Below are 12,146 nucleotides of genomic sequence, written 5' to 3' on the forward strand. Positions count from 1 at the left end.
AGACTTGAGGGTAGACTCAAAATTTTTAAAACTACATTTGTTTCTGATTATTTGTAAGCAATTGGCAAATAATACTTCACAGTGTTTGTGCCATGCACAGTGATGGTCTAGCGAAAAACAAACAAATACACACCAACTTCATCCAGTGGTAGCTTACTAAACTTACTTGTGGTCGCCGTACGAACTTTCAGTGATTTGTTTAACCAATATCGTATGGTCACCAAGCATCTCGTGAAAGTGGAGAGATATGATCAGGGGTGAAGTGCTGCTGAGCCACGGAGCCTGCCCGCACCTCTGTTTTGATCAATCAATCAATCAATCAATATTGCCGCCTTGTTCTCCTAAACCCCAACAGGGGTTGGCCATGGCAGAAATGTTCCAGACCATTTTATCTCTGCACACCTCACTTGCTCTCTCAAACACCCATCCTCCCTTCCTGCTCTCTCTTCACCAAACTCTCTAACTCTTTTCTCCCAGGTGCACTTGGTCAACCCTTCCCAACATTCTCTCTTGCTATCATAAACTTTTTTGTCAGCCTGTCTTCATGCACCCCGGCACATGTCCATACCACCTTAGTGTATTCCTCTTCGTCCACTCCACCACACTACACTTCACACATGAAGTTATAGTAAGCTCTACATGTTACTATAAATCTATATCAATCAAGCAATCAACTTTATTTTGCATTAATAATACATATACAATACCGAATATATCCTCATACAATTAATCTCTCCTAGAGATCAAATATTATATTCAGCTACTCCTTGACTTACGACCAACTGGACATACAACCGCCCCAGTCGTACCAAAATTTTTTCAAATTACGATTTCGAGTCCCGACGTTAGTGATTGCGCTGTGTACTGACAAAACTTTCGTTTGTAATTCCATTTAAAATGGCTGGCAAGCATAAAAGTGAGAGTTTTGTGGTGCTGAGAAGAAAATGATACACTCATTTTAGATTTTCTATGTACAGTATTATTTCAGATTATTTCTCGATCCTGTTGTCAGTCCCTAATCCCGTTTCGTGTGTGTGTGTGTGTGTGTGTGTGTGTGTGTGTGTGTTACTTACACAAAATGTCTCACAAGTCCTCACCACAAGCAAATTAATTTTCTAATCTTTTTCAAGTGATTGAATCATAATAAATAAATGATGATGTTGGAGAAATTAACAATAAAGGAAAGATACAGTTTAATGTCATATTGTGCTGTACAATACAGGTACAGAAAGCTAGATACTCCACATAAAAGTATTTAATCAATAACACCCATATGCTTGGATAAGGTACTGTAGTACTGTACTAACAATTAAATTCTTTCACAGGCATCATTTGGAGGGGGGCATAGGGGGGTTCTTTTCAGGGGCCTCCAAATGAGCCATATGTAATTAATTTATCAATACTGTACAGTATAGTCTGGATGTACGCGGTTTTGGTTAACACGTTTGTTCATTTACGCGGTGCCTTGCCAGAATTGAGATGCTTTAATTACGCGGTAAATTTGGTCATTTACGCGGAGAGCAGCTGGTGGTCCAGCCGCCGCCATTTTGGATTCAAACCTCCCGCCATGCCTGACTACGAGAAGGGGAAGGCGCAGCAGGGTCGCTGGCAAGTATCGGTGACGTCATATGACGATCGGACTGTGATTGGGCCACGATCCTTACCTCCTCCCCGCTAGCTGTGATTGGTTTAATGTATGACGTGCCCTCCACGGAGGAAGAAGCCCTGACCTAGCAGGGCCTGTCTCATTGTTCTCAGTCCACGATACATTCTCTCTTGTGCCCGCTATTCCCTCACAACTCACAATGGCTTCCGCTGGGACCCCCACCACCAGAGAAAACACTGAATTACCTGGACCAAGCCATGATAATGTGAAGGAAATCATCGAGTTGGGGAGAAAATTAAGTCATCCTGACAACAACCCAGACAAGCATCGATGAAGGCCTAATAACCAACTGACGAAAGTTATGGAGCCAGATATCCAGATCTATCTCGACAAATATCGCTAGTCACATAGTATTGAGGACTTCTCGCCATAACCCACCACAACCACAGCCAGCCCAAGTCAGTGATAGTGACGATATGGACTTTGAGGGGTTTGTCTGGGAGGCCCTACAAACCTCTGCAAAGTAGTGAAAGTGATTCACCGGAGGGCAACTAATCTGCCTCTGCTCTCGAACCAGCGCCATCCATGTGTGTGCACCCAGCTTTTTACTAACGTAAGTGTTAAAACCTAATATTATTGATATTTCTCTAATTATTAATTATGTGTGCATACCATCATAAAATTAAGATGTTATTTTTACTACAACGCACGTACATTTTCGGCAAAAGTGGAGTTTGGGGGTCGGCCCAGTCTCTATTTCAATTAATCCCATATGTTCTGTTATTTCATTTACGCTTTCATTTTACGCGGGCCTCCACGGGTTCAATTGAACGCAGAATCCAAACTATACTGTACATTATAAAATTGCTGGAAACTATACATGATAAAATACACATATTGTACAGTACAATAGTCTAAATAAAAGTTTAGGGAGATGATGACCATACAGTACCTGTTTTGTGCATCTTCAGTTGGTGGGCAGATTTTCAAGACATTTTTTGTCCATTTGAGAATGAAAAATCAGAGAAACTAAATATATAATTTATATTTTCTTTTGATAGAATTTCATTCATTTCTTGGATTGTAAGATAATATTCACACAACTATGACATTTAACTAATATTCTGTACAAGCACCTTCTGCCTCAATCATGCTGGCTTGTCATCAGTGGCACCAGTGTCTTCTTAACACCTAAACCACTGAGCTACCGTTGGCTTAGACACAACTACCCACCTTACAGCTTCAAAATAGCTGAGGCCAAGACTGTGGAGAGTAATTACACTGGCTCTGGTCGTCTTGGATGTCTTTACAGTGAGTGACCAGGTCGTGACAAGAGTTTACATCATCGACTCTGTTGTTGTTCACAGACATAATAAACATATTACAATGACAGACTTCACTTCTGATAATTTTACAATAAATCAACCTTCAAATTTTGTTTCATTTTGCTAACTTTTAAATGGAGTTGAGCTCATTATGGAATATGTTTGGAAATATAATTAGAGTACTGTAGTACTGTAGAGTATTTCAAATGGGTAAAAGAAATGATGTGACAGTCACGCTTATCAACCCTATCGAGATGACAGAAGCAGTGTCAGTCTTAGGAGGGGGCAAGTCGGGACACTTGCCCAGGCCCTGTGCTCAGGGGAGGGGGCCTCACAGCCCAGCCACGGGGTCTGGCACCATGTGGGCTCAACCTCCAGTGTGCGAAAATATGTTATGATGTTGACCTAAGGCAGCTGTGTCATTATTCTTTACCAAAGGTGACGAGAAGATTTAATTTTATTTGAAAGTACTGTACAGTACTGTACTGTATCTACAGTTGACCTATGATGGAATATTTTTCCAATAATCCTGAAGTTACAATCAGGTCAGTACTGTACCTGCCACCTGCTGCTCAGCCTAAGTGTAAAAATTTATGATGGTACAGTACTGGGAGATTATGGTGAAGTGCAGCTTAAAAGCCATGACATTCTTTGGAGTTGTACAGCAAATTTATAATATATTTTCTGCTTCTACTCATAGGTGGCAAATTCTGAGAATGAAAGATCCCTCTGTAACTGCAAAACCCTTGTCAGAAACTAGGTGGGAATGTTGATTACAGAGTGTAACAGCAATTCATTACCAAACAAGTGATACCTGGAATGCCTTACTTGTTGTTGAAGAATATGACGACTTAAAAGTCAAGAGTGAGGCACATCGTCCTTGACCTGTTATGAACTCCAAAATTTTGAATTCCTTATTGGAATGATTTGTGTGGTACAACATCTTGTTTGCTGTAAACACAGTGAGTATGACTCTTCAAGCCAATGATATGCAGTTGATGTGGCTATCAATCATATCAAAGGAGTCATTGACTTCCTGCAGAAATACAGGAGCTGTGGATTAATTTCCACTAAGATAGCAGCCATAGAAATAGCATTAGAAATGGACACTGCACCTGAATTCAATTATCAACTGCTCAAATGTAAGACAAAATAGCATCCATCAATAAATGCTGATGACTCTGATGAGATACAGAATCCAGCCAAGAAATCATTTGAAACCAAATATTTTCTGGATATTATTAACCAGTCGCTTAAGTCACAAACCGATTTGAGCCAATGCAAAAGTACGCCAGCAATTTTGGTTTCCTCTACAATGTCAATAAACTTAAAGAAATAACAGAAGTGGACATGAACAAGCAGTGCATCAATATGGTGAACACGTTCAGTGGTGGAGATCCTCACGACACTGATGATAAAGACCTTTTCTCAGAGCTAGGTCTACTCTGGGAATTCATTCCCTAAGGAACAGAGCGCATTTTGAAACCCTTCACTTTATAAAGTCACAAGATGAATCCTTCCCAAAGGTAAAAATGGTATATAGGATTTTGTTGACAATACTGTACCAATTACAGGTGTATCAGCAGAGAAATCTTTTCAAAGCTTAAACTAATAAAAAAACTATCTCAGGACTAGTACCGTACGTCTCAAGACTGGCTGCATACAGTATGCTGTACCTGCTATAATTCCTATCGTAAAGGAAACGACATCAAATTTGGATTATCACCATATGATAACAGAGTTTACTGCAAGGAAGGCCAGGAAGGTGAATACTGTAATACACAATGAGCTGAATATAAATTATATAATATCCAGTAACAGACAACATAACATTGTTCAGTACTGTATGTATAATGGGTTGTCATCCTTCTGTATGGCATTTTAAAAATATTCATAAGAATTATAAGAACTAAATCGGTGTTAAGAACATTAAATAATGCTGCATAGACCTAACTATTGACACTATGCAAACATTTGATTTACACAAAAATAACAATGTAGATATTAAATTTTTCTTTTAATTAGAATTCTTGATATGTCAATTAGTTTATATTTATGAGGGGTCCCACACACATTGATTTGCCCTGAGCCCGCACTCTAGGACTGGCCCTGGACAAGAGAAGTAGTGTTCATTTTGAAATCCATTACACCCATAGGTAAATGTAGTTCATAGTCTGATTGTATAAGTTCCCTTAACAAAATCTCTCTTCTGCCATCTTGATACAAACTTAAATGATGTGGTGATTTCAGTCCCTTTTTCTTAGACAGTATTGTACAGTATAGGTGTAATAGTTCGTGAACCATACCTTAAGTGCCTACCAAGCTACTGAGGAGGAAGTATGAGAAGAACTGTGGTAGATATTTAAAGAAAAGCTGGAAATATTGATTTATTAATGAGTGTACCAATATGTGATGTTAAGATACATTATATTGTGAAGCAGTGATTTCAAACTAATATTTTATCACCAAAACCACATTAAAAAGCTTCACTAAGGACAGGGTGGGCTGAAAGGGCTAGACTGTCAATCCCAGAAGAAACTACTTTTCCCACCACCTGATAACCACAACCTACAATAAGGTGTATAATAAAGAAATTATAAACTGTGCATGTAGCTGCTGTACAGTACAAAAACTGTCTATCAAAACAAAAATCTAATCCTAAAGCTAATATATATTTTAATCTTTTTAATGCAATATCAGGGTTTATTGTTTACATTACATATTATTCAATTTCAATTACCCACAACCCAAACAAAATGTTACCCCCACATGATGGAAAATTCCCCCATTACAGACATCTCACGGCACTAATTATAATGGTGAAAGATGACCAAGTTACAAATAATAAATGTTTTAATCCACTTATATTGACATATTAACCAAATTATAACAATAAATAGAGTTGTATCAGTCAAACAATAGTAGTAAACAATTATTTCCTCATCTGCAACGGCTGAACATTATCAGATGTCTCCTGGACTATTAATCCACAAATTATTTACTTCATATGCAACATTTCTGCAAACCTCATAACAAATTACTGATTATTCTACTTGTGTCACATTTCCTCACCTTCACCCTAAAAAATCCAGTGCTCAGCTTTCATTACTATAATCTATTGCAAAATCAGTGAAATAACCTGTAACATTAAAGAAACCTAAAAATTCGCAAGTTATGCACATGACACACTTACAAATTCCCACCGCGAAACTGAAAGAATATTTTAGAGATTACTGATACAATGTTCACTTTCAGTATACGAGTCACAAACCTTTATAAAATGTCAAGGATCTTTTGTGTGACATTCCTTCTAACACTGCTTACTTATACCTATCAAATAAACACATAAATACGATGTTTTATTCTTTACTTTATAATCTATATCAGATATCTATATATTAACCAGCGGTGCTTACGGCAATAAAGAGAAAAAAAATCTTGTTAATTCAGCGAATGAAGAAAAATCCTTTACCATGAAAATCTACGGAGATACAGAGTCGGTTCTTCCTATCACATATTTTACTTACAACTGAACGAATATCCTGACTACAGGTATACTAAATAATCAACTAGTAATTAAGGGATAATTTAGAATAAAACAGATGGCCTCTTACGTCTGGGTTCCGGAGTAACTTGGATAATAAGGAGTCCCTTGCACTATCACCTCCGCCGAGACAGACTCTCCCACACCAAAACAACAACAGAGTGTTCCTATCCCTTCCTTTAACTTTTCCCTAGTCAAATTTCTGAAAATTATTATTAGTATATATGGTTTTTAATCTTTTAATATGATAAATCATCTATAATGTATTTATATAATTATGTTTCTTGACACAATTTTGTTTTATTATTTTTCAGTAAACCTGACAGTACTTAGGGCCTATCAAAGCGTTCGAATGCAAATCCCGTTTTCTTTTCATTTCCAATTACATATATCTACAAGCAGCATTATTCGGCCTTGCAAGATACTTCATGCAAGTGAGACTCATTTCTCCTTATCATTAATACTAAAAGTATATTTTATGATAACATATAATATTAGACAACTTGTAGGTCATCTCTTTATTTTAATCATAAAAGAAAACGTAGTTTCCTTTCCTACCACTAACTGGTATAAATCTAAAATTCATGTTTTTTTTACTTTTTTACTTTTATCCTCTTCGCCACTGATCGGCTTGTTAGCCGCTTGGGCGATCGGTCACGTCTCTTTCATTTATATTCTTCACCAAAAGATCGGCTCGCTAGCCGCCCGGGCGATCGGTCACGTCTCTGTCACGCACTGTTGGCAAATACTGGGCATGCACCGGCTCCTGAATGTACCTGAACCCGCTCCAGTGTTGGTCAAGTCTTCTCTTGAAAGAGCTCACACTCGGTGCCGTCACAACACTCTCTGGTAGATTGTTCCAAGAGTTTACAACCCTCACTCCGAAAAAGTTTGCCCACACGGTTTTCTGGACTTGCGGCTTCTTCAATCTTGAGCTGTGGCCCCTTGTGGGGCGAGCGTCCGCCAGCTCCAAGTAAGGACACTCAACTGAGTAGTGCCCCCTGAGATGCTTATACACCTCAACTAGATCCCCCCTTGCCCGTCTGTAGTATAAGCTAGGCAAGTTCAGGCGCTCCAATCTCTCAGGGTAGCTGAGGTGCCGAAGTGCAGGCACCAGTTTGGTGGCCCTCCTTTGAACATTTTCAACCAACTGACAGTCCCTAGCATATCTCGGGGACCAGATGGGGTGACAGTACTCCAGATGGGGAAGCACTTCACTCCTGAAGATCGTCACGAGGGACGGACCGTCTAGATATCTGAACGACCTTCTTATAAGACCCAATAATTTATTTGCCTGATTTACCTTCATCTCACAATGGCCCGAGAACTTCAGCTCATTGTCAACATACACACCTAGGTCCTTCTCACACACAGTCTCAACTAGTGCAGTTTCTTCATCCCGTTGAGACATATGATACTCCTCCTTACCGTTGGTACGCCCCAGGTGCATCCTCTTACACTTCGCGACATTGAATCTCAGCAGCCATTTCTTCGACCATTCCTGGAGCCCACAGAGGTCCTTCTGCAGCTCTTCACAGTCCGCTTGGTTCTTAATTTCCCGAAATAACTTGCCATCATCGGCAAACATTTGTATGGAGGAGTGTACAACGTCAGGCATTTCATTTATGAAACAAACAAACAACAGCGGGCCCAATACACTGCCCTGTGGTACCCCACTTGTTACAGGTACAGATGACGATTTCGTGCCATTAATCACCACACACTGCTTGCAGTCATGTAGAAAGTCTTCTATCCACGCTAGGACATTTCCCCGAATTCCGTACCCTTCTAGTTTGATTTTCAGCCTTTCGTGGGGTACACTGTCGAAAGCCTTGGCAAAATCTAGGTAAATATTGTCGATATTACCACCCCGTTCTAGAATATGGGTCCAAATATCCAATACCTTGAGCAATTGTGTTAAGCAAGAGCGCCCCGGCATAAAACCGTGTTGGCAATCTTTTACAAGGTTGTTTCGTAGTAGATGTTCCATCGCGGCATCTCTGATAATACTCTCAAGTACTTTACATATTATGCTGGTCAGGCTCACCGGTCTATAGTTGTTCGTGGAGTGACTATCGCCCTTCTTGAAGATAGGACTCACATAAGCCACTTTCCATTCACTGGGGACCATTTGTTCATCCAGGCATTTACAAAACAGAATCTTCAGGGGCTCTGCAAGCTCGTTGCACAGCTCTCTTAGCACTCTAGGATGCACCATGTCAGGTCCGGGACTCTTATGGACCTTTAGCCTGGACAGTTTATTTCTAATACCCTCTTCTGTGAACACAATGTGGGTCAGTGCTGTGTCGAACCGTCTGTCCTCAAACGCAGGAAGGTTAGTTGCATCCTCTCTTGTGAACACTGAGGAAAAGAAGCTGTTCAATGCCTCAGCTTTATCCTGGTCAGAATCTGCGTAACTACCATCTTCAAGCCTCAGGTCTGATACTCCTACTCGCGTTTTCAATTTCGACTTTGCATAGCGGTAAAACGCCTTTGGGTTTGACTTGACCTCGCGTGCAACCAGCCTCTTGAACTCCTTTTCAGCCCTCCTACACTCTATCTTTGTTTGGTTTCTGGCTCTTGCATACATCCTCCTGTCTTGCTCATCGTTTGACCCAACCCACGTCTTGAATTTCTGGGTTTTCTTCTTAATTTTGTCGACCGCCGCATGGTTCATGTGTAGGAATCCCCTCGTATTCTTAGAAGCACTGGGTTTGGTCTTGGGTATATATTTATTGATCAAATGGGTCATTTTACTAGTTATGAGATTCAGCGTAGTGTCTACGTTCTTGTACCTCAATTAGTCAGGCCAGTTGATACCCCTCATCTCTTCCCTCATCCCATTGTAATTTCCCTTGTAATATTTGCACCTTGGCCTGGCCTTATCTTGAACTAGGTAACAGTTAAATCTGAATGACAACACTGTATGGTGACTGGTGCCAACTGGGGCAAGGTGTTCCAGTTTGGCCACCATACCCTCCTCGTTTGTTATGATGAGGTCAAGTGGCTTGGGTGTTTGCTCCCCTCTGTAATGTGTCGGGTCTCTCACATGTTGGAACAGAAAATTATCTCTCAGAGTTTCTACAAAAAGAGTAGCAGGGTTATTCAAGTCATTCGGGGTGGACTCGTTTCTCCAGTCGATGTCGCCATAGTTAAAGTCCCCCATGATAAGGAGGTGGCTAGGGTTGAGCATCGCCGCATTGTTTATTAAGGTTCTTAAGTTCCTTTGATTTAGTGGGCCACAGTTTGGGGATCTGTAGATACACCCGACGATAAGTAAGTCCCCTCCCTTTAATTTAATTTTACACCACTTGGACTCTTCAAAAACATCCTCTCCCTGTACCCTCGCCTGGCTGGCTCTCAGGTCTTGCCTAGCGTAGATAACCACACCCCTCCTGCAGGATTCTTGAGTTAGGTTCGTAAATGAGTCATATCCAGCAATACTGAACTCACATTCCTCTGGGTCGATTCTCCTGTTCTTGTACAACAGTTCTACAACTCCTACAATATCTGGTTGGTGTACTCTTAGTAGTGTTTCAAACTCCTCTCTCTTATCAAGGAACGTGTCAGTATTAGTGTACATGACATTCAAGCCAGAATTTGTTCTCGGTAACGTCTCTGCTCTTAGTAATAAACCCGCTCCCCCCACATTCTCAGAAGCTGCAGCATTTGCTAAGTACACTGTATTTTGCAGGGTGTGGTTAGAAATGCCATTGTTTACACGGCGCTCGTTCCCTCATGTCCGGTAGGCTGAGCTGGTGCCGCCTCCCGGGTGGGGGGTTGAGTGGGTGGAGGGTGCACTGCTGCCCCCTGGCCCTGTGTCGGCACAATTGTTTCCACTACCCTCCCCCTGAGTATAACCCATGTACACCTGTCCCCGTTCCTCCTCGACTCCTCCCTCTTCTGCTTCAAGTCCTGCAGGATCTTCTTGTGCTGTTCTCTCTGCATTACCGTGCGGTCTGGGTGAATGAATACATCCCTAAATGCCTCGCTCCTTGCTAAGTTTTTTGCCTGCCGAATAACTTGCCATTTCTCCTCCTCACTCACTAGTGTGATCCTGAGGGGGCGAGGCTTAGCCCCCTGCTTTTGTCCCATAAAATATTTAAAAGCAGATGATTGTTCATATTATAATCAGTTATTGCAAATTATATTGTTGACTACGGAAGAATAAATTATATCTAAATACAATGAAGTAATGCTGTAAAAAAGTCAATCTACTGAGTGTAGTTTTCGTTGTACAAGCTGTAAATTCCAAATGTACTTTTTAATCACCTTTATCCTCTTTGCCACTGATCGGCTATATGTCAAAACGTCTTTCCTTAAACACAGGAAGATTGTTCGCATCCTCTCTTGTGAACAAAGACGATTTTTTTCCAACGCCTCCGCCTTATTCCGGTCAGAATCTGCATAAGTACCATCTTCGAGCTTCTGGTCCGATACTCCTACCAGCGTTTATAATTTTGACTTTGCGTAGCGGTAAAAGCCTTTAGGTTTAACTTGACCTCACTAGCAATCAGCCTCTGGAACTCCTTTTCAGCCCTCTTAAACTCAAACTATATTTGGTTCCTGGATCTGGCATACACCCTTCTGTCCTGCTCATCATTTGTCCTAATCCACGTCTCCAAATTCTGAGTTTTCTTCTTAACTTTGCGACCACCGCATGGTTCATGTGTAGCGGTAACCTTGTATTCTTGGAGGCACTGGGTTTGGTCTTAGGTATGTATTTATTGATCGAATAGTTTACCTTGTACTGCGTACATTAATACTGGTCTCCATAATCTTGATTCATATTACAGCTGCATAACATTCAAATTCACCGTGCTAGTGGAGTGTCACAGAAAACGGCAAACTTTTGGAAGGGGTAATTCGCATGCTGTATGTTGTTTTATACGAATTGTACCCCTGTACGTATCCATATAATGTTAAGTGTGCATACACTTACTTACTTTTACTTTTATCATTTTCACCACTGATCGCCTGGTTAGCCGTTTGGGAGATCGGTCACGTCTCTGTTACGCACTGTGTACTAAACACATCATTGTCATCCTTAAAATATCTTTAATTCATATTACGCTACATAACGGGGAGCTGGTGGTAAAAAGGTACCGTTCTTACCTAGCAAGCAAGATGTTACGGGTTCTACTCCCGGGCCAGTGGAAGTTGTTTGGACACTCTTCCCAGTCCCCTTCGTCCCTGTTCACCTAGCAGCAAAGTAGGTGCCTGCTGTAAGTCGAAAGTTGCGAATTCGTATTCAGGGACAAGTTGTTGGAACTTCCAATAACTTGCTTAGACATAAACCACTGACTCTTCAGGCTTCTACGCCCTCGACTCTTCAGGCTTCTACGCCCTTAACTCTTGAGACATAAAGCAAAGGCAAGCATGAACTTAGCATGCTTCCCTGTTGGGCGATGTAAACGCTTCTGCGCTTCACCTTACACAAGGATGTAGGGGGGTGCCCAATAACAAAAAAATACGCTACATAATATTCAAATCCACCGCGCTTGTAAAGTCTCAGAAAACGGGAAACGTTGGTAAGGGATAACTCACCTACTGAATGTTTATGAATTGTTTTATGAATTGCACCCAGGTACGGGTACTCACCCCTGAAGATGTGAATTACACGAAAGCGCTTGGGGACTTCGTGTTTCCTTCTTTCCTTGTGGTTATCAGC

The 12,146-nt window shown here is 41.0% G+C and overlaps 1 protein-coding gene across 1 annotated transcript in view; it reads right to left on the reverse strand.

Annotated features, from left to right (window-relative positions):
• The window catches only part of LOC121867250 (signal peptide peptidase-like 3), a gene marked incomplete in the record, with an annotated part of 131,674 nt that extends 125,047 nt beyond the window's left edge, over window positions 1–6,627 (reverse strand). The window contains 1 exon segment of the mRNA XM_042367110.1: window positions 6,546–6,627.
• Between the last annotated feature and the right edge of the window lie 5,519 nt (window positions 6,628–12,146).

Source organism: Homarus americanus, unplaced genomic scaffold, assembly GCF_018991925.1.
Source record: "Homarus americanus isolate GMGI-L3 unplaced genomic scaffold, GMGI_Hamer_2.0 scaffold6317, whole genome shotgun sequence".
NCBI classification, from domain to species: domain Eukaryota; kingdom Metazoa; phylum Arthropoda; class Malacostraca; order Decapoda; family Nephropidae; genus Homarus; species Homarus americanus.